Consider the following 24869-nt stretch of genomic DNA (forward strand, 5'->3'; position numbering starts at 1 on the left):
TTCGGCGGCGGCTGAGTGACGTTATAGCTGTCACGTGATTTCTCCTCGGTTCAAGGTCAAACTGGTGCACACGGCGAAGAAGCTACGGTGTGGAGTTGTGAAGCTTTCGCTTTAGAACAAAATAAAGAGAGTCCTGGCAGTCTTGCCACATATTTTTGCTACGTATCTCAGGAAAACGCTCGGGCCGAAAGAATGGACCGAACGACAGCTGTACTCACACGGACGCACATTTAATAAATCCTACACCACACAGGCACTAGCACACAAAACTAACTAACAAGACAAACGCAAAACAGAAAATTAGCGGTACACGCGATGCTGGAGCAGCAAGAGACTACTACTATCGTTCGCTGTTCAAGCCCACAGTTTGGTGCAGACGAAGCGTTGCGTGGGTACAGGCAGTGGGGTCGGCGCCGAGCTGGCTTTCGAAGAGTGAAGTGCTGGCGTTCTTGGCGGCGTCGGATGAGCTCCCGGTCGAAGCCCTGGCAGGCATTGGCGTTGACCTTAGCTTTGGGGTACAAGCAGACCGATGCAGGTGGCAACAGCGTTGGAGGTACCTCAAGCCGTAGCAGGTGGTTGCGTCAGCCGCTGAATCGCCGGAACAGGCTCAAGAGCGGCAGGGAGCCTGCGGCACAGTGCCTTAGAACGCGAGACCACCGGAGCAGCTGTCGGCGTTGCTGTATCCCAACCCAGGCGTCCATGACCCGCCGGAGCATCTGCTCACCCCCCCCCCACCCCCCCCCCCCCCCCCCCCCCCCCCCCCCTGTGCCGCGTCATCCCTTGCGCCTATATAGCCTCGGCATTGATACACGTCATACTCATCGTCATCGTCTTCTCCAGCAATCACCTCTTGCCACGTCGCTGAATATTTCTCCATCTTGTTTATTCTCCAATTGACATACGACATTCTTATCGCCGTCGTCGTCTTGTTTTCTCCTTCGAATTTTATTTATTTTTGAAGGAAAAGGTTCACTACGCTCGGTAAAGCCGATTTCACCGTGCGCTGCCGGTTGGCCTTCAACTGAGCCAGAGGTCAAGTGTGGCTCTAGGACTTACCATATGTGGTCCATCATGGTGTCGCACCACTTCACCTTTGACCTTTCGATTCGCGGGTATAGAGTGGTAGTATAGGCCGCACAGTTCATTGGGTGACCAACCTCCCTCAGTAAACCATTTAAAGGGGGTAGAGACACCACATTATTGTGTTGCACCTCTCGGTTGTAAATAATGCGTAGCGATTCTGTAAGCATGGTACGCGATGTTAGAAGCACGAAATCGTATTATATAATTAAAAATCGTAGTATTTGTACCCACCAGTTTCGGTTTCGGTTCGTAGTTGCCAGGTTTCTACACGACGTCAAACACCAGACAATGCGCTGTCACGTGGGCCCGGAAAACCGTGACGTCGAGTGGGCACGTCGTCTGCTTGACACGCACGTGCGTAAGCACGGAGACGACGGAGAGACGGGAGCAGGGAAAGTCGCAAATTAATGCCGAATTCCTCCGAATAGGAAGACAAAGAACAGACGATGAAGAAGACGCCGCGTTTGCGAACCCCGACAACCACTTTATTTTTACACCGCTTGAGATAAACCTAGATGAGTTTTTTCCTGTTTGGATCTTCACCAAACCCTGGCCAATCCCCCACCGTGGGTAAGTGCCATCGTATTTGAGGCAACAACAACTTTATTTTTGACCCGCTGGCCAGCGATTCCGAAGAGGAGGCAGGCGTCAGGCCCGACGCAGTTCAGGTTGTGGCAGCGTATGCCGAGAGTATAGGCACCGTCAACTGGTGAGCAGTGTTGTTGTCGTGCTATTTTGTTGCTTGTCTAAAAGATTTTTGTTTGTTTTTGTCCCAACTGCAGTGCCCGATCTCTTTGCCATTATGTCAGTTACTGCCAGTCAAACATATCGCGGACAAAAAAAACGAGGCCACTAACACGTGCAACCCCGCATGTTGTAGCTCGGTTTTTGCTGTTTGCGTAAACAATGCGTATATATTTTGTCGTGAGCACCCATTACGCCATTTAAATGCCATTTCCCCCTGAACTGTTTGCACGTGTTCTCCCACGTGCATATATAGTGCTGTAGACTTTGCGTGATTGAGGGGCATAATTTTGCCACTCCACCAAGCCATTCGCACACCTCTATTCGTTTCTTTTATTTTATTTTTTTGTGCTCCGTGAAACACGATCTTGCGCTTGTCGCATGCTTCGTGGCGAGCGAGCGCTAATTCCAGAACTCGCAAAAAGGCGCCCGATGCAGGCACAAAGTGGACTTTCCGAAATTGCCTTCGGCGGCAGACGCGGCGGCTTGCAAGTGCAGTTTTGCGTGCTGCAATAATAGTAGTAACACGTCAAAACAGATGCTTGGGCGAGTTGGTACGACATATTCCTGAAAAACAACGCGAACTTGAACACGGACACGGACGCCCGTCTGTTGTCTTCCTTCTGTCCGTGTTCAAGTTCGCGCTGTTTTTCAGGAATAGTAGTAGTAGTAGTAGTAGTAGTAGTAGTAGTAGTAGTAGTAGTAGTAGCAGCAGTAGTAGTAGTAGTAGTAGTAGCAGTAGCCGCAGTAGTAATAGTAGTAGTAGTAGCAGAAGTAGTAGTATAGTAGTAGTAGTAGCAGTTGTAGTAATAATAATAATAACAACAATAATAATAACGACGTTTATCCTAGGTGTGAATGCGGCTGCTATCGCGCCATGTACACCGTGCTCGAGTCTCTGTGCTGCCGTGAAACCGCTGAAGTAGCTGCCCACATCCCCGAGTGTGCGCAGTGCATCACCAGCAGCAACACGTTTGTACAGGGGTGCCTTAGCATTTGCGCACTGCAACTTGCGTATTTGGCACTACTGGAAGACAGATCGGCCTTCGTCAACACAGCAGAGATCCACAGGTAACTGAATGTTGCATGTTTGATCGTATATGAGAGGTACTTGCGATATTGTCATGCTCCACTCCTGTATCAGTTTCAATGATGGCATTTGTGTCTCTTGCATTAAACTCCACACCTGTGTTGATCTTCAAACCTAGATTCGCTACCATTTCGCTTGCTACAGTTTGAATGTAGCCACCTTCGTATGAACTAAGTTTTAAAGTTTCAGCACAGTGCTTGAAATTTTGGCAATCCTGTCAGCAAAGCTGAAAGCAGTGAAAATATATCTTCCTACATAACATCGCTACATACTCTCTTGCCCTGTCCATACACCTAGCCTGGCACCGCAGTTGCTGGCACTTTCCACTGCTATTGAACATCTAATGTAAAAACTGATTCAGGGTTCTGTAACTAACAGTTTTTTGTGCTTTGCACATCACCATCATAATGCAGCGACTATTATTTGCGGTCATTACAGGTACACGGAGTATCGACAGTTTGTGCGCTGGATTTGGCGTCGCCTTGGGAGGAGGAATCACAGAGTTCTGCCAAGCTCTGTCGTGGGAGAAACGACAAGAGCTTTCCCTGCACAGCGATAATGTGGGTTTCGCTACCTGGAATAAATCAGTGTCAGAAATGAACTGTGCCCACTGAAGGTAACAAGGTGTACAGTCATTTATTTCACATCAAAATGCGAAGTAGAACAATAATTTCAGGTAAAACAAAAAAGAAAGTTTACATTAGAATGAATTATTGCAGGTGATATTTCGGACAAATGTTTACTTTGTATATATATACATATACACACTTTGGGTTGGCCTAGCGACACATACAACATAAGCATGAAATGCTGTCTTCAACAATACAACTGCCAAAATTCACACCACATAACAACGTTTGTACCTGTGACAAAATATCACATTGCTCTGTAATCACCATGAATGAACACACATTTTCATACGCAACAGTAAAATGGCAGAACCGCTATACCTGCATTAGCTCTCATGCATAAAGAGTGACCCCGGCCGAGCCAGTTTGTGCCAAGCATATGCGGGTACAGTGACAGACATCGCTATACAATTGACTTCCTCAGTTTTATGCACTTTTTTCAAATTCCTGAGAAGTACATAAAGCCCACATACTCCGTCAGGGTGCATGCCTTGCCTTCTGCAAAGCACTGATTATTATCATGTCAGGATTTCCTCAAAATGCATGTTATCCAGACGAACCAGTTTCATAGAATCAAACCCTCTCCCATTATCTTTTTTTTCTCCCATTTGCTCACCTCTGTTCGAAAGAAAAAGCAAACAAATGTTACCCTGATCAGCTGTACACTAATGAAGTTTTGTAAAAGCAATACAGCACAACAACTTGAGTGCACTTCACACAAAGCAAATACATGAAAGTAACGAAGACTTAAGGGTTGCACAAGTTGAAGTGGGCTCATTTTTGAAAGACAAGGACAGCAGAAAGATGACACTTGTGCTAATTGAATGAAGGTAATTTCGAAGAAGCAAAAAATTACCGCCAAATAAATTCAGAAGACGGAGGAACAAAATGAAAAACGATAGATAATACTTGGCAGCAAGTATTAACTATTAAGCAGAAACTGTTTGTGTGTATCAAGGAGCTTTCACTATGAAAAAAACTTCCAAACTCGGGAAAGCCAGGGTGTAGTATCACTAGGAGCCCCAGCTTCTCGCAGTTACTCTGCACGAGTTGCATTGTATTTGTAAAACACTTTGTATGTTCTCGTACTGGTGATTGTGAAATCCTGTGTATCGTCTCTTTGCTGTATAAACTTTGTTTTGTTTTGTGAACCTTTGACTCCGACCCATTCTCTGGCTTGCGACCGGCGAAAGCCGGGCACCAAACGACCAACCCCCTTGTCACTTGTAGCTGGTCTCCGGCTGAGCTTGCCACGGTGAGTCGAGGGCATCTCCTTAGTGACCGAGACCGCTACCCCCACACGCTCTAAGGGTGTCTGGGAGCGCACGCAAAAGTGCGCAAAGTGGTGACACTTGGTCACATTGCTTTCAACGCAAGGGCCAGGAAGGCGTCCCTTGCGGGTAGCACGATGGACAGAGCGCCTCTCATGGTACAACTATACCGTCAAGTATCGCAAGCGGTCGAAAAACCGAGTAGCGGATGCACTTCCGCGTCTCCCCGCGTCACCTTCGCAGGAAGAAGGAACTTTGTTAGACGAAGTGGTATCGGTTCTCCAAACCCCTTCATGCATTACGAGAGAACAGTTGGAGCAGGCCCAGTCTGATGATAGCGTGCTGCAACAAAGCAAGGCCTATATCCAATCATTCTGGCCGGCACACAAATCCTTACCGGATGAGCTGCAACCCTTCTTCAGAGTAAGCAATGAACTTTCAGTGGTGGACAATTTGATCCTGCGTGGAGCACGGCTTGTGGTTCCCGCATCACTTACGTCCCAGGTCATTGCCGCTGCTCGCGAAGCTCATCCCGGAGTGGTGCGAACGAAAGCACGGCTGCAAGAAAAATTTTGGTGGCCAGGCATAGCCAGGAAAGCCGAACTCGCGATCCAGATGTGCAGCATATGCCAAACTGTGGACAAAAGCACCAAGGTAACGGCTACACCATTGGAACCGATCTTGTTACCAGACCAACCGTGGCTGAACCTGGGAATGGATATTGTCGGTCCATTTGAGAGAGCGCCGCACGATTGCAGATACGCAATTACGCTGGTCGATTACTATCCAAAATGGCCCGAAGTACAGTTTTGCAGCGCAACCACGACCCGCACGGCAACAAACTTCCTGCTGTCGGTGTTCGCGCGCGAAGGCTACCCGGAAGAAATTGTTTGCGACAACGTGCCAAAGTTTTTATTTCAGGAATTCGAAGCTTTTCTAAAAGATCGAGGTATCCGCTTGATACATTCGTCCGTGTACTACCCACAACCAAATGGCCGAGTAGAGCGCTTTAACAGAGTTTTTAAAAGCTTCGTTCAAGTAGCTACACTGGAGCAGCGTCCCGTGCGCCAGGCGATAACAGAATACCTGGGCGTCTACCGTTGCACGCCACAACTGCAAGTGCCCCAACCCTTCTCCTGCATAGACAGTTGCCAAGAACTCGGCTGGATGTGCTGAGGCACCCGTCAGCCATTTTCTTTTCTGGCCCTGGTTCGGAACTCCGCCAACTACGCGAGCGGGTGAAGCAAAAACAAAATTACAGTAAAAGATACACGGACGCTCGGAGGGCCGGTAAAGAAACCAGGGTGGTTGTGGGCGACCTCGTCGAAGTCAAGAAACCCACAATTTACTTTAAAGGTGACCTGGAATTCAGTTGCCCAAGAAAAGTAATCAGCAAGAAGGGACCGTCGTCTTTCCCTCTTGACTATGGCAAAACGTGGAATGCGTCGAAGTTGTTAAAGATGCGACGAGCGTCTGCTGCCGTGGGGTGAAAGAAATTGTACAGCTAGTGATGGCAGGTCTCCGCCTACAAGGCAGGGCCCTACTCTGGAAGCGACCACCGTGACATCAGCTGTTGCGGCAAAGCAGTCGGCCTTGGCACCTGTAACTGGCAGTGAGCCCAAGCTGATTCCAGTCACCAGTGGTTCTAAAGAAGCAGAGCCGCAACGAAGGCTACAGCCACCAAGAAGTAGGCTACCGCCAGATCGCTACGGCTACCAAGTGTAGGGTCCGATGGGTGCTGGTGTTAATAAGAGTGGGTTAGGTCCCTTGTGAGTGTATACGCGTATTTCATTGGGACTCCGAAAGACACACTGAGATGGCTTGCGTTGTTTTGCTGTTTTCTGTTTTTGTGTTTTTGCTTTTCGTTACAGCGTACAGACAAGCACGTTGTTTTTACTGTAATTTTGTGTAGATGCACTAACCTACTACTTTACTAATACGTGTACCTTTATTTTTGAAAGAAATGGAATATGTTCTACATTTGGTTTTGGTCTAGGTTTGTCGATCGCCGCCGCTAGGGGCACCAGCGTCGCCCTATGCATATAAGCATGCGTATCCTTGAATAAAGGAAGGTTGATGTGCGGGTTGCTCGGCAGATGCATCCGCGTCTCATTCATCGGCGTCTCACACCGATATAACAATGTCTTCTTGAGAAAAAGTGGAAAGAGAAGTGAGAGAGCAGCTGATGAAGGAAGCACGGTGTGGTCGACGTGGGCAAGTTTTATGTGGTCGAGGGAGATGACTGTGTCATAACTGATGGCACACGGCATTTTCTCGCACCGCACGACGACGAGATGGGGTCCAGTATAGGGTGCCTGAAGCAGACGGCACGCACAATCCACGCATAAGAAAACATAGGCGCTGTCTCTAAAATCGCGGTGGACGAAGGTCAGCTTGCACTGGTGAATATGTGTCGGACGGGCGGAGATACGGGACAGGAGAGTGGTTAGACGTTCAACATAAAATATGCCAGGACAGGACAGACAACGCTTTGGGCAGGTTGGCACACGAAATCAGCTGGTAGACGCAACGGTGCGCCATAGACGACATGAGAAGGGGCACACCGAGATCTCCCTTGATGGCTGTACCAAGATCTAAAAGGACAACTGGTAAGGATGTAGCGATGCCTTCGGCTGCATGTAACCTCTTGACTGAACTGTTGGCTTGCGGATGGTAAGCTGTAGGTTGAGGAGGGTGATGCCGAGAAGCTGCGTCAATCTGGCGATAAGTGCGATCTCGAAATGGCGGCCTCGGTCGGTGATTATCTCCGCTGGCACGCCGAAACGGGAAATCCACGTGGAAATGAGCGCGGAGGCAACCGTTTCACAGTGATGTCCGGTATAAGGCTGGCTTCCAGCCAGCGCGTAAAACAGTGAATTATGGTGAGTATATAACGGCAACCGTGCGATGATGGTAATGGTCCGATCAGGTCGATGTGAATAACTGCAAAATGGGAGTCCAAAGGCTGGAAACTTCCTTGAGGGGTCATAGTGTGACGATAAATTTTGCACTGCTGACGGGAAACAAGGCACGCCAGAGCCCAGATGCGAAAGTCGGCGTTGAGGCCAGGCGAGACAAAATGCTCCGCAACAAGACGCTGAGAGGCACGGATACCGAGATGAGAAAGGCGGTGAACATCACTGAAAAGGGTGCGGCGTAGAGGCACAGGTACCTGTATAAGGGCATATGCGTCCAGTGACAGGGTTCACGTCGAAAATAATGTCTACTCCAGGATCAGTACAATGTACAGGGCGCAGGTGCAAGGATGATAAACAACCTGCTTGAAGGTCTTCATTCTGCTGTTGATAATGGGCCAGGACTTGCAGGATAAAAGAAGGCGTTTGCAAGAAATGTACATGACTGAGGGTATCGGCGGAAATGTTATGGGCGCCCTTGATGTGCCGGATGTCGGTGAAAATTTCAACAGGAAGGCCAAATGTCGAGTTTCCGTGGGTAAGTAGGTTGCCTCGGATGAAGAGAAAGCGCTCGTGAGTGGTCTGTGGTCCGTGAAGATCAGAAAATTTCGGCCTTCCATGAAGAAACGGAAGTGTTTCACGGCGATGTATGCCACGAGCAGCTCACGGCCGACAGCACTGTACTGCTGCTCTGAAGATGAGAACTTCTTCGAGAAAAAGCCGAAAGGACACCACTCACAGTTAAGAAATTGCTGCGGGACGCCGCCAACAGCGGAACCTGAAACTGACCGTGATGCTCGTGGGTGCGTTGTGTGGCAGTTGAACTAGAAGGGTGGCAAAGGCGAGACGCTCCTTGACAGCTATGAAAGCAGCAATGGCAGCCTCGATCCCGGTGAAAGCGGGTGCCTTTGAGTTGGACAACTAAAGTAAACTTTTGAGTGGTTGCAGAACGGCAGCACATCCAGGAATGAAACATCTGTAGTAGCTGACGAGGCCAAAGAAACGTTGGAGCTGACATAGTGAGTCCGGGTGGGGAAGTCCGCAACTGCCTTGACCTTGTCCGGAAGAGGTTGGATATTGTGGGCGTCGACGAGATGTCCGAGGAATGCCAAAGATGAAAGGGCAAACATACATTTGTCAGTGTTAAGATTGAGTCTGCGGTCGGCAAAATATTCGAAGACGAGGCGCCGATGACGAAGATGCTCGGCGGGAGAGGAACAAACGACGAAGACATCATCGATGCGTGTGAATACGAACGGAAAACCTCGAAGAATGACGTCAATGAAACACTAGAATGTTTGCGCTGCATTTCGTAAGCCAAAAGGCATCTTCATGCATATCAATTAGGTCCCATAAAAATTTTGCGTAGTAAATGGAGTTAGATCATCGAAGCATGCTGTGGTCATGACTGTACACAAAACACTACTCAAGCTAAGACATTATCTCAAGAACAAAAAGAATGGTACAGTGCCGTGAATAATACATTCATAGCAACAAGAAAATTAGCATAATCAAAAAGATGTCACATATACTAAATTTTCAGCACACAGTGCTTGAAAACATATTTAAAGAAACAATATATAATGTCAACATTTACAATAGCAGAAATCCAGGCATTTATAAATTAAACATGCAAACCTTATACACAGCTGGGAACAAGCTGTCCTTTTGGATTCTGTCGTAAGGCGCTTTGAAAAGGAGCAGATGCCGGAATTCTCCACGAGTAGCAGGGACTGCGTTTGGCTGCATCCTGTGAACAAAATGGCAGCGGCCAGAAGCACGTTGCCATGTCCAATCCGCCTCTTTGTTGGCTGGCTATACGACTTTGTGCTGCGCATATTTGGTCATGTTGTTGTTACCACAAGAGAGCCGATGACCCTGAATAACACACAGGGCAAGATTAAACAATTAATGATCGAAGGAAGATATAAAACAGCATATCTAGCATGTTACTGTGATCATGTTGAGAAAAGATTACTTCAACCGCTGCAATGGATAAGTGAGACTCAGTTACACACCTTAAATGAAGATTTAACTACTCACAAAATCGCAATGCATGCATTACAATATGTTTCTTTCTTATTTTTGAAGAAGGAGACAAGTACTCCTTTGCACACATACCAGCTTCCTGTGTGGCATGCCCTGTTTGCACATCAACACTTTTCGTTTTAGGCATGAATGCCATCTGCGTAGATTTCCATGCCACTGGGGCTGTGCACTGAACCTGTGCATCAGACTTTGTAGGAGCAGGTTTTTCTGGCACTGTGAGAAGCGGTGCTGCTTGGCCATGGGCAAGTGCTAAAATAGAAATAAAATGAACAAAATTGTGCATGGAAACTAATGGCAAGGCTTCAGAGTATACAAACAGGAATATATACAGATAGGCCATGACAAACTTACGCTAGGCAGTCATACAGGCTCTTTGTCAAGTGCTTGCACCAAAACACGTGTATCACAAGATTTGATATGTACAAGGAATCAGTGGATGAATCAATGGCTTCCAAGGACCGTCACTGAAACAGGGTGGTAGTGGATGCCACTATCCTTTGTATTTTTTTTATTCTAAGCCAATCAATCTGTGGAACTTTTATTTCAAGCACAAATCTCGCTATTGTTTAAGCCATCCCAAATCTGAATCCTGATCTTGTATCACTAGGTCACTGCACTGCTTTTAAGCCGACAATCTTGCAACTATCTCTGGATAATGTGAATGATGGACATTTCACATTACTTTCATTACTTCTGAAGCCTCTACATGTATCAATTCTGGATGACTACTGCCACATCCTAGGAAGATAGACCATTTGTTTTCTTAAATTACCCTCAATTTCCTTAATTAGTTATCTTTCTGTAGCAGCGATTGCCGTTTGAAACATTAGGGCTCAGCATCCTGAATTATCATGGAAGGATTTTTTCCCAGTTTTTCTTTTCTATTCCCTACGCAAGCCCACAGCCTTCCTTTCTGCCTCTGTTTAAAGTTCTTTACTTCTGAGTCATTTGACCCCAAACTAGTTTTGTATTCCTTTTCTTCCATTTTGAGTCAAAGCTGTTTTTATTGATACCTGAACGCCTTAAGTGACATAATGTTTTCACCTGACTTATAACACCATTCCTCACAAAAAATTTTACTCAGCATTTCTCGTCTTGTACAACATCATTTTAAGTTTCACAGTGAGCACCTAATGCTGGTATTCCGACAACACTGTGGTTCATTTCTGGATAATGTCCAACTCTGCACTTTGGTAGCGAACGATTAGTCCATGAAGTGCACAAAATTAAAGTAGCGCTACACGACTAACAGGCTTCCTAGTGCGCCAAGGCGTCCCTGTGTTGCGCTGTACCAGACTGAGAAGGCAGAGGCTGTCCGGGTTTCTGTCTCATTTCTTTTGCCCTTAGGCACTGCACTTTCAAAACTAAGCTCTGGCACCACTATCACCACTTTCAAAATTCCTCTCAGTCGTTCATACCTATTGCTCCCACTTAGAAGTGCTGCAGACTAACCATGGAGTAGCTCAGTAACAATGGTTACAATGTCAGGAGCAATTTCTGCTGCATGAATTCATTGCAGTGCTGAGCTCCTTATTATCGCCTCCTACTTGTATTACCAAAATACGCTTGAGAGATAGAGGGTGAGAGGAAAAATTTTGATTTTTGGGCTCTAGGGCGGTCTATTTCATTTAACCGTAGCGCTTGCGGCGGCGTTCCACGCACAGCACAATAGCGGAAGCCGGTGGTTGGGAAGAGGTAGAAACAGCGAGGCCATCTTCATACGAAGCTCTAGTAAAGTCGCGGCGTTCACACCAGGTTTTAGCACCATTTATTTCGAATCCTTTTTTGTACTTTTTCGGGGCTATACTGTGACCTTTAGATAAGCAGCCAACCAAAACACAATCTCCGGCACCATGAGAAAACCCAAGTAAACCAGATCATCGAAAAAGGCCGACCTGTGCTCGAAGACGAGAAGTCTACTGTCTCGTCTATGCCCGCATACTCACAGGAGTCAGGAAGCCCGCTGACACCATCGACGACGCACTGCGCAAATTTTTTTCACAAGCTGACGCTGCAGCACGAACATGCACGCCAACAGACATCATTGAGAAAGCATGCGATACACACCTGACGCTTTGGCACTGTTGCTGCGCTCTGTCAGCTCTCCGCAGCGAGAAGACGCTGCGCAGCTGCGAGGCAGTACAACGTTGGCATGACGCCGGGGCTCAGGAAACGCTTTACTCGAATGCCGGAGCCAGCGAGGTACGCCGGGTTTCACTCGTAGCTGCTGCTGCCAAAGTGTAGCGAGCATATAACACTATACTTGCTCGGAGTCCAGTAGGGGCGCCCAGTTGCTCGCACAAAATCTATCCAGGCTTGTTTCTGCGCGGCATCTTGAGGAAAAAATGTATGCAACGCCGCTTGGGTGCCGGACTTGCTGAGGCAAAAGTCAACAACACACGAAACCGGAGGCACGGCGATTGGTGTGCCCAGAAGCTCACTGTGCGCGTAAACTAAAACGCAAGCAGGACTGCGTGACTTGCGGGATCGCTACAACAGCATGCGTTGACTCGTTGGTCGTGAGCCGCAGTCGTGAGCGTTTAGGAAAAGATTCGCGAGCAAGGTTGCGAGGTCGCAAAACCGCAAAGCTTTTCCCCTACGTCAGAAAACTGTGCAATGACGTTACAAATACCAGATGTGTTTTCTTCTCCATCCCTACGTCGCGTTGATGCACTAGCGATGGGTCGGACTTCCAAGAGCGAGTATTTCCACAAACTTCAAAATGCCATTAAAATATATTCTAGACCTCCCTTGAGTTTAATAATTAACTTGGCTCCTAAGGTGCTCAAATACCAAGGAGACGTATGACAGTCTTTGTACAACCTTGGAATTTGGTGTCTCTACCCCTTTAAACTTCACACCGGTATACTGTCGGTAAAAACATGGATGTATGACAAAGGTCTCATTGTCCCTTGGTCGACAGATTATTTTTTTACGTAAAAAAACCTGAAACAATAGATCATGTGTTTTTAGATTGTTGGGATGGTTTTCTTTCTTGGACGTGCTTCAAATAACTTTAAAGAAAGATTTACCATTACATCCGCATGTCATCAGGTTTTTACCGGTAGGAAAGCAGGACATCCCTTATGACACTATTATGCTCCTTGGCCTGCATAGTTTATGAAAAACAAGGACAGAATTCAACAATGCAGATGTTGTGAGATCTCCGCGCGAGCATTTCATTGAAGGTGTGGTAAGTCTGAGGGAAGTGTATCGGGCACTGCCTGATCAGCCAACATGAATAAATGTGCTTGATGACTTGATTGAACTGAAAAAAATTTTAACTAATCGTGTCAGTGCAAGTGTTACTGATATGTTTTCTTTGTTTGTACCCATTGTCGAAACGCAATCAGGAAAAAAAGGATGGCCGAGTGGTCCAAGGCGCTGGGCTGCGTTCAGGTCGCAGTCCGGTCTTGCGGGCGTGGGTTCGAACCCACTTCTGACATCAGTGTTTTTGTTTTTCTTTTCATGCAGACAAAACTAAAAAGGAAGCTTTTACTCTGCACCGATTTCAGTGCACCCGTGTTCTGTCAGGATGGCCGAGCGGTCCAAGGCGCTGCGTTCAGGTCGCAGTCCGGTCTTCCGGGCGTGGGTTCGAATCCCACTTCTGACATCGCTGTTTTGTTTTTCTTTTCATGCACATAAAACTAAAAAGGAAGCTTTTACTCTGCACCGATTTCAGTGCGCCCGTGTTCTGTCAGGATGGCCGAGCGGTCCAAGGCGCTGCGTTCAGGTCGCAGTCCGGTCTTCCGGGCGTGGGTTCGAATCCCACTTCTGACATCGCTGTTTTGTTTTTCTTTTCATGCACATAAAACTAAAAAGGAAGCTTTTACTCTGCACCGATTTCAGTGCACCCGTGTTCTGTCAGGATGGCCGAGCGGTCCAAGGCGCTGCGTTCAGGTCGCAGTCCGCTCTTCCGGGCGTGGGTTCGAATCCCACTTCTGACATCGCTGTTTTGTTTTTCTTTTCATGCACATAAAACTAAAAAGGAAGCTTTTACTATGCACCGATTTCAGTGCGCCCGTGTTCTGTCAGGATGGCCGAGCGGTCCAAGGCGCTGCGTTCAGGTCGCAGTCCGCTCTTCCGGGCGTGGGTTCGAATCCCACTTCTGACATCGCTGTTTTGTTTTTCTTTTCATGCACATAAAACTAAAAAGGAAGCTTTTACTATGCACCGATTTCAGTGCGCCCGTGTTCTGTCAGGATGGCCGAGCGGTCCAAGGCGCTGCGTTCAGGTCGCAGTCCGGTCTTCCGGGCGTGGGTTCGAATCCCACTTCTGACATCGCTGTTTTGTTTTTCTTTTCATGCACATAAAACTAAAAAGGAAGCTTTTACTCTGCACCGATTTCAGTGCACCCGTGTCCTGTCAGGATGGCCGTGCGGTCCAAGGCGCTGCGTTCAGGTCGCAGTCCGGTCTTCCGGGCGTGGGTTCGAATCCCACTTCTGACATCGCTGTTTTGTTTTTCTTTTCATGCACATAAAACTAAAAAGGAAGATTTTACTCTGCACCGATTTCAGTGCACCCGTGTCCTGTCAGGATGGCCGTGCGGTCCAAGGCGCTGCGTTCAGGTCGCAGTCCGGTCTTCCGGGCGTGGGTTCGAATCCCACTTCTGACATCGCTGTTTTGTTTTTCTTTTCATGCACATAAAACTAAAAAGGAAGCTTTTACTCTCCACCGATTTCAGTGCACCCGTGTTCTGTCAGGATGGCCGAGCGGTCCAAGGCGCTGCGTTCAGGTCGCAGTCCGGTCTTGCGGGCGTGGGTTCGAACCCACTTCTGACATCAGTGTTTTTGTTTTTCTTTTCATGCAGACAAAACTAAAAAGGAAGCTTTTACTCTGCACCGATTTCAGTGCACCCGTGTTCTGTCAGGATGGCCGAGCGGTCCAAGGCGCTGCGTTCAGGTCGCAGTCCGGTCTTCCGGGCGTGGGTTCGAATCCCACTTCTGACATCGCTGTTTTGTTTTTCTTTTCATGCACATAAAATTAAAAAGGAAGCTTTTACTCTGCACCGATTTCAGTGCGCCCGTGTTCTGTCAGGATGGCCGAGCGGTCCAAGGCGCTGCGTTCAGGTCGCAGTCCGGTCTTCCGGGCGTGGGTTCGAATCCCACTTCTGACATCGCTGTTTTGTTTTTCTTTTCATGCACATAAAACTAAAAAGGAAGCTTTTACTCTGCACCGATTTCAGTGCACCCGTGTTCTGTCAGGATGGCCGAGCGGTCCAAGGCGCTGCGTTCAGGTCGCAGTCCGCTCTTCCGGGCGTGGGTTCGAATCCCACTTCTGACATCGCTGTTTTGTTTTTCTTTTCATGCAGACAAAACTAAAAAGGAAGCTTTTACTCTGCACCGATTTCAGTGCACCCGTGTTCTGTCAGGATGGCCGAGCGGTCCAAGGCACTGCGTTCAGGTCGCAGTCCGCTCTTCCGGGCGTGGGTTCGAATCCCACTTCTGACATCGCTGTTTTGTTTTTCTTTTCATGCACATAAAACTAAAAAGGAAGCTTTTACTCTGCACCGATTTCAGTGCACCCGTGTTCTGTCAGGATGGCCGAGCGGTCCAAGGCGCTGCGTTCAGGTCGCAGTCCGCTCTTCCGGGCGTGGGTTCGAATCCCACTTCTGACATCGCTGTTTTGTTTTTCTTTTCATGCACATAAAACTAAAAAGGAAGCTTTTACTCTGCACCGATTTCAGTGCACCCGTGTTCTGTCAGGATGGCCGAGCGGTCCAAGGCGCTGCGTTCAGGTCGCAGTCCGCTCTTCCGGGCGTGGGTTCGAATCCCACTTCTGACATCGCTGTTTTGTTTTTCTTTTCATGCACATAAAACTAAAAAGGAAGCTTTTACTCTGCACCGATTTCAGTGCACCCGTGTTCTGTCAGGATGGCCGAGCGGTCCAAGGCGCTGCGTTCAGGTCGCAGTCCGCTCTTCCGGGCGTGGGTTCGAATCCCACTTCTGACATCGCTGTTTTGTTTTTCTTTTCATGCAGACAAAACTAAAAAGGAAGCTTTTACTCTGCACCGATTTCAGTGCACCCGTGTTCTGTCAGGATGGCCGAGCGGTCCAAGGCGCTGCGTTCAGGTCGCAGTCCGCTCTTCCGGGCGTGGGTTCGAATCCCACTTCTGACATCGCTGTTTTGTTTTTCTTTTCATGCAGACAAAACTAAAAAGGAAGCTTTTACTCTGCACCGATTTCAGTGCACCCGTGTTCTGTCAGGATGGCCGAGCGGTCCAAGGCGCTGCGTTCAGGTCGCAGTCCGCTCTTCCGGGCGTGGGTTCGAATCCCACTTCTGACATCGCTGTTTTGTTTTTCTTTTCATGCACATAAAACTAAAAAGGAAGCTTTTACTCTGCACCGATTTCAGTGCACCCGTGTTCTGTCAGGATGGCCGAGCGGTCCAAGGCGCTGCGTTCAGGTCGCAGTCCGCTCTTCCGGGCGTGGGTTCGAATCCCACTTCTGACATCGCTGTTTTGTTTTTCTTTTCATGCACATAAAACTAAAAAGGAAGCTTTTACTCTGCACCGATTTCAGTGCACCCGTGTTCTGTCAGGATGGCCGAGCGGTCCAAGGCGCTGCGTTCAGGTCGCAGTCCGCTCTTCCGGGCGTGGGTTCGAATCCCACTTCTGACATCGCTCTTTTGTTTTTCTTTTCATGCACATAAAACTAAAAAGGAAGCTTTTACTCTGCACCGATTTCAGTGCACCCGTGTTCTGTCAGGATGGCCGAGCGGTCCAAGGCGCTGCGTTCAGGTCGCAGTCCGCTCTTCCGGGCGTGGGTTCGAATCCCACTTCTGACATCGCTGTTTTGTTTTTCTTTTCATGCAGACAAAACTAAAAAGGAAGCTTTTACTCTGCACCGATTTCAGTGCACCCGTGTTCTGTCAGGATGGCCGAGCGGTCCAAGGCGCTGCGTTCAGGTCGCAGTCCGCTCTTCCGGGCGTGGGTTCGAATCCCACTTCTGACATCGCTGTTTTGTTTTTCTTTTCATGCACATAAAACTAAAAAGGAAGCTTTTACTCTGCACCGATTTCAGTGCACCCGTGTTCTGTCAGGATGGCCGAGCGGTCCAAGGCGCTGCGTTCAGGTCGCAGTCCGCTCTTCCGGGCGTGGGTTCGAATCCCACTTCTGACATCGCTGTTTTGTTTTTCTTTTCATGCACATAAAACTAAAAAGGAAGCTTTTACTATGCACCGATTTCAGTGCGCCCGTGTTCTGTCAGGATGGCCGAGCGGTCCAAGGCGCTGCGTTCAGGTCGCAGTCCGGTCTTCCGGGCGTGGGTTCGAATCCCACTTCTGACATCGCTGTTTTGTTTTTCTTTTCATGCACATAAAACTAAAAAGGAAGCTTTTACTCTGCACCGATTTCAGTGCACCCGTGTCCTGTCAGGATGGCCGTGCGGTCCAAGGCGCTGCGTTCAGGTCGCAGTCCGGTCTTCCGGGCGTGGGTTCGAATCCCACTTCTGACATCGCTGTTTTGTTTTTCTTTTCATGCACATAAAACTAAAAAGGAAGCTTTTACTCTGCACCGAGTTCAGTGCACCCGTGTCCTGTCAGGATGGCCGTGCGGTCCAAGGCGCTGCGTTCAGGTCGCAGTCCGGTCTTCCGGGCGTGGGTTCGAATCCCACTTCTGACATCGCTGTTTTGTTTTTCTTTTCATGCACATAAAACTAAAAAGGAAGCTTTTACTCTGCACCGATTTCAGTGCACCCGTGTCCTGTCAGGATGGCCGAGCGGTCCAAGGCGCTGCGTTCAGGTCGCAGTCCGGTCTTCCGGGCGTGGGTTCGAATCCCACTTCTGACATCGCTGTTTTGTTTTTCTTTTCATGCACATAAAACTAAAAAGGAAGCTTTTACTCTGCACCGATTTCAGTGCACCCGTGTTCTGTCAGGATGGCCGAGCGGTCCAAGGCGCTGCGTTCAGGTCGCAGTCCGCTCTTCCGGGCGTGGGTTCGAATCCCACTTCTGACATCGCTGTTTTGTTTTTCTTTTCATGCACATAAAACTAAAAAGGAAGCTTTTACTCTGCACCGATTTCAGTGCACCCGTGTTCTGTCAGGATGGCCGAGCGGTCCAAGGCGCTGCGTTCAGGTCGCAGTCCGGTCTTCCGGACGTGGGTTCGAATCCCACTTCTGACATCGCTGTTTTGTTTTTCTTTTCATGCACATAAAACTAAAAAGGAAGCTTTTACTCTGCACCGATTTCAGTGCACCCGTGTCCTGTCAGGATGGCCGTGCGGTCCAAGGCGCTGCGTTCAGGTCGCAGTCCGCTCTTCCGGGCGTGGGTTCGAATCCCACTTCTGACATCGCTGTTTTGTTTTTCTTTTCATGCACATAAAACTAAAAAGGAAGCTTTTACTCTGCACCGATTTCAGTGCACCCGTGTTCTGTCAGGATGGCCGAGGGATTCGACTTCCGGCCACCGAGCGTGACGGACGTGCGATGACGGGCTCCGTTGGAGCAGCTACAGCGGTCATGTCTGGCCGCGGAAACAGGGCTTTTGCCTCGGATGAAGAGTATCAGGTGATTCTGCCTACCCTTCCTACAGGACGTGTTGTGTTGAACACAGTTTTTTTGCACGCTGACGTGCGGGCCCGTCCTTATCGGGTCGAAGATTTCAGGGATGCGCTGGCTCAGCTGATGCTGCTCCCCGAGGTTATCGCCTTGGGGGCGTATCGCATGAGCCATGTATGGGCTGTTACTTTCGCGAGTGCTGAGGCGGTGACGAAAATTCTTTCTGCCGGAGACCTGAAAGTCAAGGACCGCCGCTGTCTCGTCATCGACCCGGCAAACCAGGACGTCCGCGTCAAGCTGCACTGGCTGCTGCACAACGTGCCCGACGAAGACGTGAGGGTAGCCTTTGCTCCGTACGGCAAGGTGAGCGAAGTCTCCAAGGAGCGGTGGCGCGTCCAAGGTGTCGCCAGCAAGGGGTCGACGACACGCTTGGTTTCATTGAAAATGAATCCTGGCGTGAAGCTGGAAGACCTCCCTCACGAAGTCAGGGTTGGCGGTGAGCTGGCTCTCGTGGTTGTACCGGGCAGAGCTCCGCTGTGTCTGCGCTGCCACGGTACTGGGCACATTCGCCGTGAGTGCAAGGTTCCACGATGCGGCGCCTGTCGTCGCTACGGGCACGAAGAAAGCAGCTGCGTACGCACGTACGCGAGTGCTGCCGTCCCAGTCAACACTGACATTTCGTCCGAACTTGTCATGGACGAGGCTGACGCGGAAGACGCTGCAGCAGAGGCAGGGGACAGCGTGGAGAAGGCCCCTGCTGTGCCCCCTACGGAAATATCCACAAGCGTAGAGGAGCCCAGCAGTAAGCGGCAGCAACAGGCAGCGCAGCCTGCAGAAGTCAAGGCGCCAACGGACGAAGTCTTGAGCGGTGGGGCTTCAGCTCCCGTCGTTCCCCAGCATGGTGACAGCATGGAAGTGTCACATGCATCAACCAGCAACCAAGCAGGGAAGCGACCGCACGAGCACAGTGCGAATGGAGAGCCCAAAGTGAGCGAAGGCGACGAGCCGCCGCAGAAGACTGTTGGTGTCAGGCGACCGACGTTGAAACCGCGGCCGAATGTACTACAGGCCGATCAACGAGCGGCGGCTAAGCCGCCGCCTTAGTTGGAGTGAGTGCCCTGTGAGTGGTTTCTGTGGGCGTGAGATGGCCTTTTTCGGTAACGGACTGCATGGGCTGATTTTCCAGTCCATACGCAAGAGGCACTTGTGCAAGAGACTTTGGATTACCGGCACCGCACCCATCGAGCACCTCAGACTAGGCAAGTCACCCGCACCGTCGCCTTGTGTCCCGAGGTATGCACCATATGGCTCCTGTACCTAAACTAGATGGCTTCTACACCTCTTAGAGCGTTGCGCATTGCAACAATTAATGTCAGGGGACTGGCTTCCAAGAAGCGTCAGTACCAGCTAAGCCGGCTGTTCGTTGATAATGACCTAGACATAATAGCCGTACAGGAGACGAAAGTCGAAAGACAGGAACAGGCGGACCTTATGGTGCAGCCTTTTACGGCACGCTACAATGTTTGTGTGTGCCATTCTTCTGGCACATCGGGCGGTTGTGCTGTATTTATTAGGAATTCTCTCGGGATTGTCGAGCAGAATTTAACTGTGTGTCAAACTGGCCGTTTGGTTGTAGTGGATTTTTTTTATTGCAATTTGCTATGGAGAGTCATATGCGTGTATGCTCCTAACAGGGAGAACGAGCGCAAGGAATTTTTTGAGCGCGTTGAACCATATGTGTGCTGTGAGCGGTTAATTGTGCTTTTGGGCGACTTTAACTGCGTTTGTAAAGCAGAGGATAGAATTACAAAAAGACTCCTTCGTGACAAAAGTGCGCAATTGTTGAATTCGATTGTGCAAGAAAATGGTTTAGATGATGTTGCTGAAGTTCTTTCGGTAGCGCCGCATTTTACTCACTTCCAGGGTGAAAGTCACGCGAGACTTGACAGAGCGTATGTGTCGCTTGATCTGATTCCTTTGTGCAATAGCTACGAGGTAAAACACATGTCTTTTACCGACCACAGCTTAGTTACGTTTACCCTGGGGAACAAAGACAAGAAATCTCGTTTCTCGTGGGACCTGTGGAAGTTTAACGCACAATTACTCGAGGATGAACGCTTTGACATTAAAGTTAATGAATGCATTAAAGCATTGCTATCAGCAGATCCTGGGAACTGGGTAATTAGGTGGGAAGATTTCAAAGAACAAGTGAAAATAAACGCGATTGAAAGGGCAAGCATCATATGCCACGATAAACGTGTTAAAGAAAAAGAACTACATTGCCAACTTGACTTGCTCGTAAGCCTGGAAAGTTCCCAGCCGGGAAAATATAAGAAAGAAATAAGAGATACAAAAAGTAAACTTGAGATTATCGAAAAAGACAAGTATACAGCTGCCATGATACGGGCCCGTGCTGAACGCCTCTGGCTTGACCAAGTACCTACTAAACGCTCGCTTAGTGACGAAAAGAAGTACGCGACTCAGAACGAAGTAAGACAAATCAGGTACAGAAACGAGGTAACGAATGATAGCAAAGTGATTCAGTTGGCGTTTGTTGAGCAGTATCCGGAATTGCTTGGGCGGCGACGGCTTGAAGAAGAGGGGTTTGCAAACACGTTCTTGTCCCGTATGCCAAAACTAGGAGACGATATAAAACAAGGGCTGGAGGTACCAATCAGCGTAAGCGAAGTGGGAAGAGCAATCGAAGAGCTGAGTGCCGGAAAATCTCCCGGTCCTGACGGCTTAGGTAGTGAATTTTATAAGAAGTTCAAAGCCGAACTCACCCAAGCTCTCCACTGCGTCTTCACCGAAATTTATGAGACAAAGAAAATGCCACCATCATTTAAAACAGCACACGTGGTTTTAATACCCAAGAGTAAGGACCAGGCTAAACTTCTGTCCGTTGGGGCTTATCGGCCGATAAGCCTAACCAAAGTTGACTATAAAGTGTTTATGAAGATTCTTGCCAACAGACTGCAAAAGGTCATAAAGGACCTTGTAGGGCCCCACCAAACGTGCGGTATTAAAGGTCGCACCATTGGAACAAATGTGCACATTGCTAGAACTGTTCTTGAATGCTGCGATGCCTTCGGGGGCCGAGTTGCCATGATACAGCTTGACCTTGCAAAGGCCTTCGATCGAGTGTCGCATGACATTCTTTTCGCCATTCTAGAATATGCCAACGTCGGCTCTGTGATAATACAAGGTGTACAGATGGCGTACGACAACTGTGTTACCCGAATTATAGTGAACAAACAGCTGACTGAACCTGTACCTGTGTGTTCTTCGGTCAGGCAGGGTTGCCCGCTCTCGCCTTTGCTCTTTGCGATCTACCTTGAGCCTTTTCTGTTATCACTGTTGCACAATGATGGGATCTGCGGTTTCACTCTTCTGTCGGCGCAAGTAAAAGTGCTTGCTTACGCTGATGATATTGCTGTTTTTTGCGCGGATCAAGAAAGCGTTAAAGAAGTTGTGAAAGTCGCAGGGGAATATTGCAAAAAGACTGGGTCCGAAATTAACTGGGATAAGTGCATAGGTTTTTGGCACGGTGATTGGGACAGCACACCTGCCGTGTTTGCTAACATGAAATGGACGACCGCCCCTGCGAACTACTTGGGGGTACCCTTGGAGCACTATAAAAGCAGTACGGAGTTGTGGGGTGAGATAACGCAGAGTGCAAGGAGAAAAGCGGATGGCTGGAAAGAACGTGACCTTTCTGTTTTCGCGCGCGCAAGTGTGTGCAATGTATTTTTAATAGCCAGAATTTGGTATATATTGCAGTTCGTGCTCATTACCCGAGCAAACCTGCAGAAGCTGCATAGAGCGTTTGCTGTCTTTATTTGGAGCTCAAATTGGGAGCGAACAAGTCGAGTTAATCTGTTCCTTCCGGTCAAAAGGGGCGGCCTTGGTCTTTCTAATTTGTTTCTGAAGCAAGTTGTCTCAAGATTTTTGTTTCTACGTGATCAAACCGATCCCTTGTTGCGCACAATGTTGCAGGTGCGCTTAGGCAACGTGTTGCCGGAATTTGTTGTGTCCAGTTACCCGGCCACGAATCGTGCTGTAACAGGTTTTTTGCGTGAAGTTGTGGCAGCCTTTCGCACTTTGAGCGCTCACTTTTCTACACAGTATCTATCTGCTGTACCCAGGAAAAAACTGTACAAAGATTTGCTAGATATATTTATACCTGCTCCCTTATACCGTTCCTTTTGCTGCGGAGGCCCAGGAAAAGATGTGTTAAAGCGAGTTAAGAAGATGCCGGTAAGACCGACTGTGAAATCCTTTTTCTTTAAACTTCATACCGGTACCCTTCCGGTGAAAACATGGCTAAACGATAAAGGCATTTTTGTGCCCTGGACCACCGACTGCATACTCTGCAAAAAACCCGAGACCATCGAACATGTGTTTATCGACTGCTGGGACCCGGTTTTCCACTGGGACATCTTGCAAAGAACATTGAAGAAAGAACTACCTGTAACTCCTTATGGCATCCGGTTTCTACCTGTAGAAAGTGAGGAGGTTCCTTACGACATGTTTATGCTACTGGGCCTCCACAGCATCTGGAAAACGAGAATGGCGACCAGGCACGCCGACGCAAATGTGCGACCAGTGAGAGAAAACTTTATAGAAAGTGCAGTTTTCCTGAGAGATGTTCTCCGCAGTCAACCCCAGCCGCCGGACTGGGTGGCCGTTATGGATGAACTGATTAACATGAAAAAGTTTTAACCCATTGTCTCGGCCAAAGTGTGGCTAGAGATTTTTATGTATTGTTTACCGGTAATAAAGAAAAAAAAAATGTCAGGATGGCCGAGCGGTCCAAGGCGCTGCGTTCAGGTCGCAGTCCGGTCTTCCGGGCGTGGGTTCGAATCCCACTTCTGACATCGCTGTTTTGTTTTTCTTTTCATGCACATCAAAACTAAAAAGGAAGCTTTTACTCTGCACCGATTTCAGTGCACCCGTGTTCTGTCAGGATGGCCGAGCGGTCCAGGGCGCTGCGTTCAGGTCGCAGTCCGCTCTTCCGGGCGTGGGTTCGAATCCCACTTCTGACATCGCTGTTTTGTTTTTCTTTTCATGCACATAAAACTAAAAAGGAAGCTTTTACTCTGCACCGATTTCAGTGCATCCGTGTTCTGTCAGGATGGCCAAGCGGTCCAAGGCGCTGCGTTCAGGTCGCAGGTCGCTCTTCCGGGCGTGGGTTCGAATCCCACTTCTGACATCGCTGTTTTGTTTTTCTTTTCATGCACATAAAACTAAAAAGGAAGCTTTTACTCTGCACCGATTTCAGTGCACCCGTGTTCTGTCAGGATGGCCAAGCGGTCCAAGGCGCTGCGTTCAGGTCGCAGTCCGCTCTTCCGGGCGTGGGTTCGAATCCCACTTCTGACATCGCTGTTCTGTTTTTCTTTTCATGCACACAAAACTAAAAAGGAAGCTTTTACTCTGCACCGATTTCAGTGCACCCGTGTTCTGTCAGGATGGCCGAGCGGTCCAAGGCGCAGCGTTCAGGTCGCAGTCCGCTCTTCCGGGCGTGGGTTCGAATCCCACTTCTGACATCGCTGTTTTGTTTTTCTTTTCATGCACACAAAACTAAAAAGGAAGCTTTTACTCTGCACCGATTTCAGTGCACCCGTGTTCTGTCAGGATGGCCAAGCGGTCCAAGGCGCTGCGTTCAGGTCGCAGTCCGCTCTTCCGGGCGTGGGTTCGAATCCCACTTCTGACATCGCTGTTTTGTTTTTCTTTTCATGCACACAAAACTAAAAAGGAAGCTTTTACTCTGCACCGATTTCAGTGCACCCGTGTTCTGTCAGGATGGCCGAGCGGTCCAAGGCGCAGCGTTCAGGTCGCAGTCCGCTCTTCCGGGCGTGGGTTCGAATCCCACTTCTGACATCGCTGTTTTGTTTTTCTTTTCATGCACATAAAACTAAAAAGGAAGCTTTTACTCTGCACCGATTTCAGTGCACCCGTGTTCTGTCAGGATGGCCAAGCGGTCCAAGGCGCTGCGTTCAGGTCGCAGTCCGCTCTTCCGGGCGTGGGTTCGAATCCCACTTCTGACATCGCTGTTTTGTTTTTCTTTTCATGCACACAAAACTAAAAAGGAAGCTTTTACTCTGCACCGATTTCAGTGCACCCGTGTTCTGTCAGGATGGCCGAGCGATCCAAGGCGCAGCGTTCAGGTCGTAGTCCGGTCTTCCGGGCGTGGGTTCGAATCCCACTTCTGACATCGCTGTTTTGTTTTTCTTTTTATGCACATAAAACTAAAAAGGAAGCTTTTACTCTGCACCGATTTCAGTGCACCCGTGTTCTGTCAGGATGGCCGAGCGGTCCAAGGCGCAGCGTTCAGGTCGCAGTCCGCTCTTCCGGGCGTGGGTTCGAATCCCACTTCTGACATCGCTGTTTTGTTTTTCTTTTCATGCACACAAAACTAAAAAGGAAGCTTTTACTCTGCACCGATTTCAGTGCACCCGTGTTCTGTCAGGATGGCCAAGCGGTCCAAGGCGCTGCGTTCAGGTCGCAGTCCGCTCTTCCGGGCGTGGGTTCGAATCCCACTTCTGACATCGCTGTTTTGTTTTTCTTTTCATGCACATAAAACTAAAAAGG

General features: G+C 48.9%; 40 non-coding genes across 40 annotated transcripts; all 40 read left to right on the plus strand.

Annotated features, from left to right (window-relative positions):
* The first annotated feature begins 13310 nt into the window (after positions 1-13310).
* TRNAL-CAG (transfer RNA leucine (anticodon CAG)) lies at positions 13311-13394 on the plus strand. The gene has a single exon. It is a non-coding gene; the product is annotated as a tRNA-Leu (tRNA).
* Positions 13395-13477: 83 nt separating this feature from the next.
* On the plus strand, positions 13478-13561 carry TRNAL-CAG (transfer RNA leucine (anticodon CAG)). Its single transcript has one exon. It is a non-coding gene; the product is annotated as a tRNA-Leu (tRNA).
* An 83-nt stretch (positions 13562-13644) lies between these two features.
* TRNAL-CAG (transfer RNA leucine (anticodon CAG)) lies at positions 13645-13728 on the plus strand. Its single transcript has one exon. It is a non-coding gene; the product is annotated as a tRNA-Leu (tRNA).
* An 83-nt stretch (positions 13729-13811) lies between these two features.
* TRNAL-CAG (transfer RNA leucine (anticodon CAG)) lies at positions 13812-13895 on the plus strand. Its single transcript has one exon. It is a non-coding gene; the product is annotated as a tRNA-Leu (tRNA).
* Positions 13896-13978: 83 nt separating this feature from the next.
* TRNAL-CAG (transfer RNA leucine (anticodon CAG)) lies at positions 13979-14062 on the plus strand. The gene has a single exon. It is a non-coding gene; the product is annotated as a tRNA-Leu (tRNA).
* Positions 14063-14145: 83 nt separating this feature from the next.
* Positions 14146-14229, plus strand: TRNAL-CAG (transfer RNA leucine (anticodon CAG)). Its single transcript has one exon. It is a non-coding gene; the product is annotated as a tRNA-Leu (tRNA).
* An 83-nt stretch (positions 14230-14312) lies between these two features.
* Positions 14313-14396, plus strand: TRNAL-CAG (transfer RNA leucine (anticodon CAG)). The gene has a single exon. It is a non-coding gene; the product is annotated as a tRNA-Leu (tRNA).
* An 83-nt stretch (positions 14397-14479) lies between these two features.
* On the plus strand, positions 14480-14562 carry TRNAL-CAG (transfer RNA leucine (anticodon CAG)). The gene has a single exon. It is a non-coding gene; the product is annotated as a tRNA-Leu (tRNA).
* An 84-nt stretch (positions 14563-14646) lies between these two features.
* TRNAL-CAG (transfer RNA leucine (anticodon CAG)) lies at positions 14647-14730 on the plus strand. The gene has a single exon. It is a non-coding gene; the product is annotated as a tRNA-Leu (tRNA).
* An 83-nt stretch (positions 14731-14813) lies between these two features.
* TRNAL-CAG (transfer RNA leucine (anticodon CAG)) lies at positions 14814-14897 on the plus strand. Its single transcript has one exon. It is a non-coding gene; the product is annotated as a tRNA-Leu (tRNA).
* An 83-nt stretch (positions 14898-14980) lies between these two features.
* TRNAL-CAG (transfer RNA leucine (anticodon CAG)) lies at positions 14981-15064 on the plus strand. The gene has a single exon. It is a non-coding gene; the product is annotated as a tRNA-Leu (tRNA).
* Positions 15065-15147: 83 nt separating this feature from the next.
* TRNAL-CAG (transfer RNA leucine (anticodon CAG)) lies at positions 15148-15231 on the plus strand. The gene has a single exon. It is a non-coding gene; the product is annotated as a tRNA-Leu (tRNA).
* Positions 15232-15314: 83 nt separating this feature from the next.
* TRNAL-CAG (transfer RNA leucine (anticodon CAG)) lies at positions 15315-15398 on the plus strand. The gene has a single exon. It is a non-coding gene; the product is annotated as a tRNA-Leu (tRNA).
* An 83-nt stretch (positions 15399-15481) lies between these two features.
* On the plus strand, positions 15482-15565 carry TRNAL-CAG (transfer RNA leucine (anticodon CAG)). The gene has a single exon. It is a non-coding gene; the product is annotated as a tRNA-Leu (tRNA).
* An 83-nt stretch (positions 15566-15648) lies between these two features.
* On the plus strand, positions 15649-15732 carry TRNAL-CAG (transfer RNA leucine (anticodon CAG)). The gene has a single exon. It is a non-coding gene; the product is annotated as a tRNA-Leu (tRNA).
* Positions 15733-15815: 83 nt separating this feature from the next.
* On the plus strand, positions 15816-15899 carry TRNAL-CAG (transfer RNA leucine (anticodon CAG)). The gene has a single exon. It is a non-coding gene; the product is annotated as a tRNA-Leu (tRNA).
* An 83-nt stretch (positions 15900-15982) lies between these two features.
* Positions 15983-16066, plus strand: TRNAL-CAG (transfer RNA leucine (anticodon CAG)). Its single transcript has one exon. It is a non-coding gene; the product is annotated as a tRNA-Leu (tRNA).
* Positions 16067-16149: 83 nt separating this feature from the next.
* On the plus strand, positions 16150-16233 carry TRNAL-CAG (transfer RNA leucine (anticodon CAG)). Its single transcript has one exon. It is a non-coding gene; the product is annotated as a tRNA-Leu (tRNA).
* Positions 16234-16316: 83 nt separating this feature from the next.
* TRNAL-CAG (transfer RNA leucine (anticodon CAG)) lies at positions 16317-16400 on the plus strand. The gene has a single exon. It is a non-coding gene; the product is annotated as a tRNA-Leu (tRNA).
* Positions 16401-16483: 83 nt separating this feature from the next.
* TRNAL-CAG (transfer RNA leucine (anticodon CAG)) lies at positions 16484-16567 on the plus strand. The gene has a single exon. It is a non-coding gene; the product is annotated as a tRNA-Leu (tRNA).
* Positions 16568-16650: 83 nt separating this feature from the next.
* Positions 16651-16734, plus strand: TRNAL-CAG (transfer RNA leucine (anticodon CAG)). The gene has a single exon. It is a non-coding gene; the product is annotated as a tRNA-Leu (tRNA).
* An 83-nt stretch (positions 16735-16817) lies between these two features.
* TRNAL-CAG (transfer RNA leucine (anticodon CAG)) lies at positions 16818-16901 on the plus strand. The gene has a single exon. It is a non-coding gene; the product is annotated as a tRNA-Leu (tRNA).
* An 83-nt stretch (positions 16902-16984) lies between these two features.
* On the plus strand, positions 16985-17068 carry TRNAL-CAG (transfer RNA leucine (anticodon CAG)). Its single transcript has one exon. It is a non-coding gene; the product is annotated as a tRNA-Leu (tRNA).
* Positions 17069-17151: 83 nt separating this feature from the next.
* Positions 17152-17235, plus strand: TRNAL-CAG (transfer RNA leucine (anticodon CAG)). Its single transcript has one exon. It is a non-coding gene; the product is annotated as a tRNA-Leu (tRNA).
* An 83-nt stretch (positions 17236-17318) lies between these two features.
* TRNAL-CAG (transfer RNA leucine (anticodon CAG)) lies at positions 17319-17402 on the plus strand. Its single transcript has one exon. It is a non-coding gene; the product is annotated as a tRNA-Leu (tRNA).
* An 83-nt stretch (positions 17403-17485) lies between these two features.
* On the plus strand, positions 17486-17569 carry TRNAL-CAG (transfer RNA leucine (anticodon CAG)). The gene has a single exon. It is a non-coding gene; the product is annotated as a tRNA-Leu (tRNA).
* An 83-nt stretch (positions 17570-17652) lies between these two features.
* TRNAL-CAG (transfer RNA leucine (anticodon CAG)) lies at positions 17653-17736 on the plus strand. The gene has a single exon. It is a non-coding gene; the product is annotated as a tRNA-Leu (tRNA).
* An 83-nt stretch (positions 17737-17819) lies between these two features.
* Positions 17820-17903, plus strand: TRNAL-CAG (transfer RNA leucine (anticodon CAG)). The gene has a single exon. It is a non-coding gene; the product is annotated as a tRNA-Leu (tRNA).
* An 83-nt stretch (positions 17904-17986) lies between these two features.
* Positions 17987-18070, plus strand: TRNAL-CAG (transfer RNA leucine (anticodon CAG)). The gene has a single exon. It is a non-coding gene; the product is annotated as a tRNA-Leu (tRNA).
* Positions 18071-23071: 5001 nt separating this feature from the next.
* On the plus strand, positions 23072-23155 carry TRNAL-CAG (transfer RNA leucine (anticodon CAG)). Its single transcript has one exon. It is a non-coding gene; the product is annotated as a tRNA-Leu (tRNA).
* An 84-nt stretch (positions 23156-23239) lies between these two features.
* Positions 23240-23323, plus strand: TRNAL-CAG (transfer RNA leucine (anticodon CAG)). The gene has a single exon. It is a non-coding gene; the product is annotated as a tRNA-Leu (tRNA).
* Positions 23324-23406: 83 nt separating this feature from the next.
* TRNAL-CAG (transfer RNA leucine (anticodon CAG)) lies at positions 23407-23490 on the plus strand. The gene has a single exon. It is a non-coding gene; the product is annotated as a tRNA-Leu (tRNA).
* An 83-nt stretch (positions 23491-23573) lies between these two features.
* Positions 23574-23657, plus strand: TRNAL-CAG (transfer RNA leucine (anticodon CAG)). Its single transcript has one exon. It is a non-coding gene; the product is annotated as a tRNA-Leu (tRNA).
* Positions 23658-23740: 83 nt separating this feature from the next.
* On the plus strand, positions 23741-23824 carry TRNAL-CAG (transfer RNA leucine (anticodon CAG)). The gene has a single exon. It is a non-coding gene; the product is annotated as a tRNA-Leu (tRNA).
* An 83-nt stretch (positions 23825-23907) lies between these two features.
* On the plus strand, positions 23908-23991 carry TRNAL-CAG (transfer RNA leucine (anticodon CAG)). The gene has a single exon. It is a non-coding gene; the product is annotated as a tRNA-Leu (tRNA).
* Positions 23992-24074: 83 nt separating this feature from the next.
* TRNAL-CAG (transfer RNA leucine (anticodon CAG)) lies at positions 24075-24158 on the plus strand. The gene has a single exon. It is a non-coding gene; the product is annotated as a tRNA-Leu (tRNA).
* Positions 24159-24241: 83 nt separating this feature from the next.
* Positions 24242-24325, plus strand: TRNAL-CAG (transfer RNA leucine (anticodon CAG)). Its single transcript has one exon. It is a non-coding gene; the product is annotated as a tRNA-Leu (tRNA).
* An 83-nt stretch (positions 24326-24408) lies between these two features.
* Positions 24409-24492, plus strand: TRNAL-CAG (transfer RNA leucine (anticodon CAG)). The gene has a single exon. It is a non-coding gene; the product is annotated as a tRNA-Leu (tRNA).
* An 83-nt stretch (positions 24493-24575) lies between these two features.
* On the plus strand, positions 24576-24659 carry TRNAL-CAG (transfer RNA leucine (anticodon CAG)). The gene has a single exon. It is a non-coding gene; the product is annotated as a tRNA-Leu (tRNA).
* Positions 24660-24742: 83 nt separating this feature from the next.
* TRNAL-CAG (transfer RNA leucine (anticodon CAG)) lies at positions 24743-24826 on the plus strand. Its single transcript has one exon. It is a non-coding gene; the product is annotated as a tRNA-Leu (tRNA).
* The last annotated feature ends 43 nt before the right edge of the window (positions 24827-24869 follow it).

Source organism: Amblyomma americanum, chromosome 3 (genome assembly GCF_052857255.1).
Source record: "Amblyomma americanum isolate KBUSLIRL-KWMA chromosome 3, ASM5285725v1, whole genome shotgun sequence".
NCBI classification, from domain to species: domain Eukaryota; kingdom Metazoa; phylum Arthropoda; class Arachnida; order Ixodida; family Ixodidae; genus Amblyomma; species Amblyomma americanum.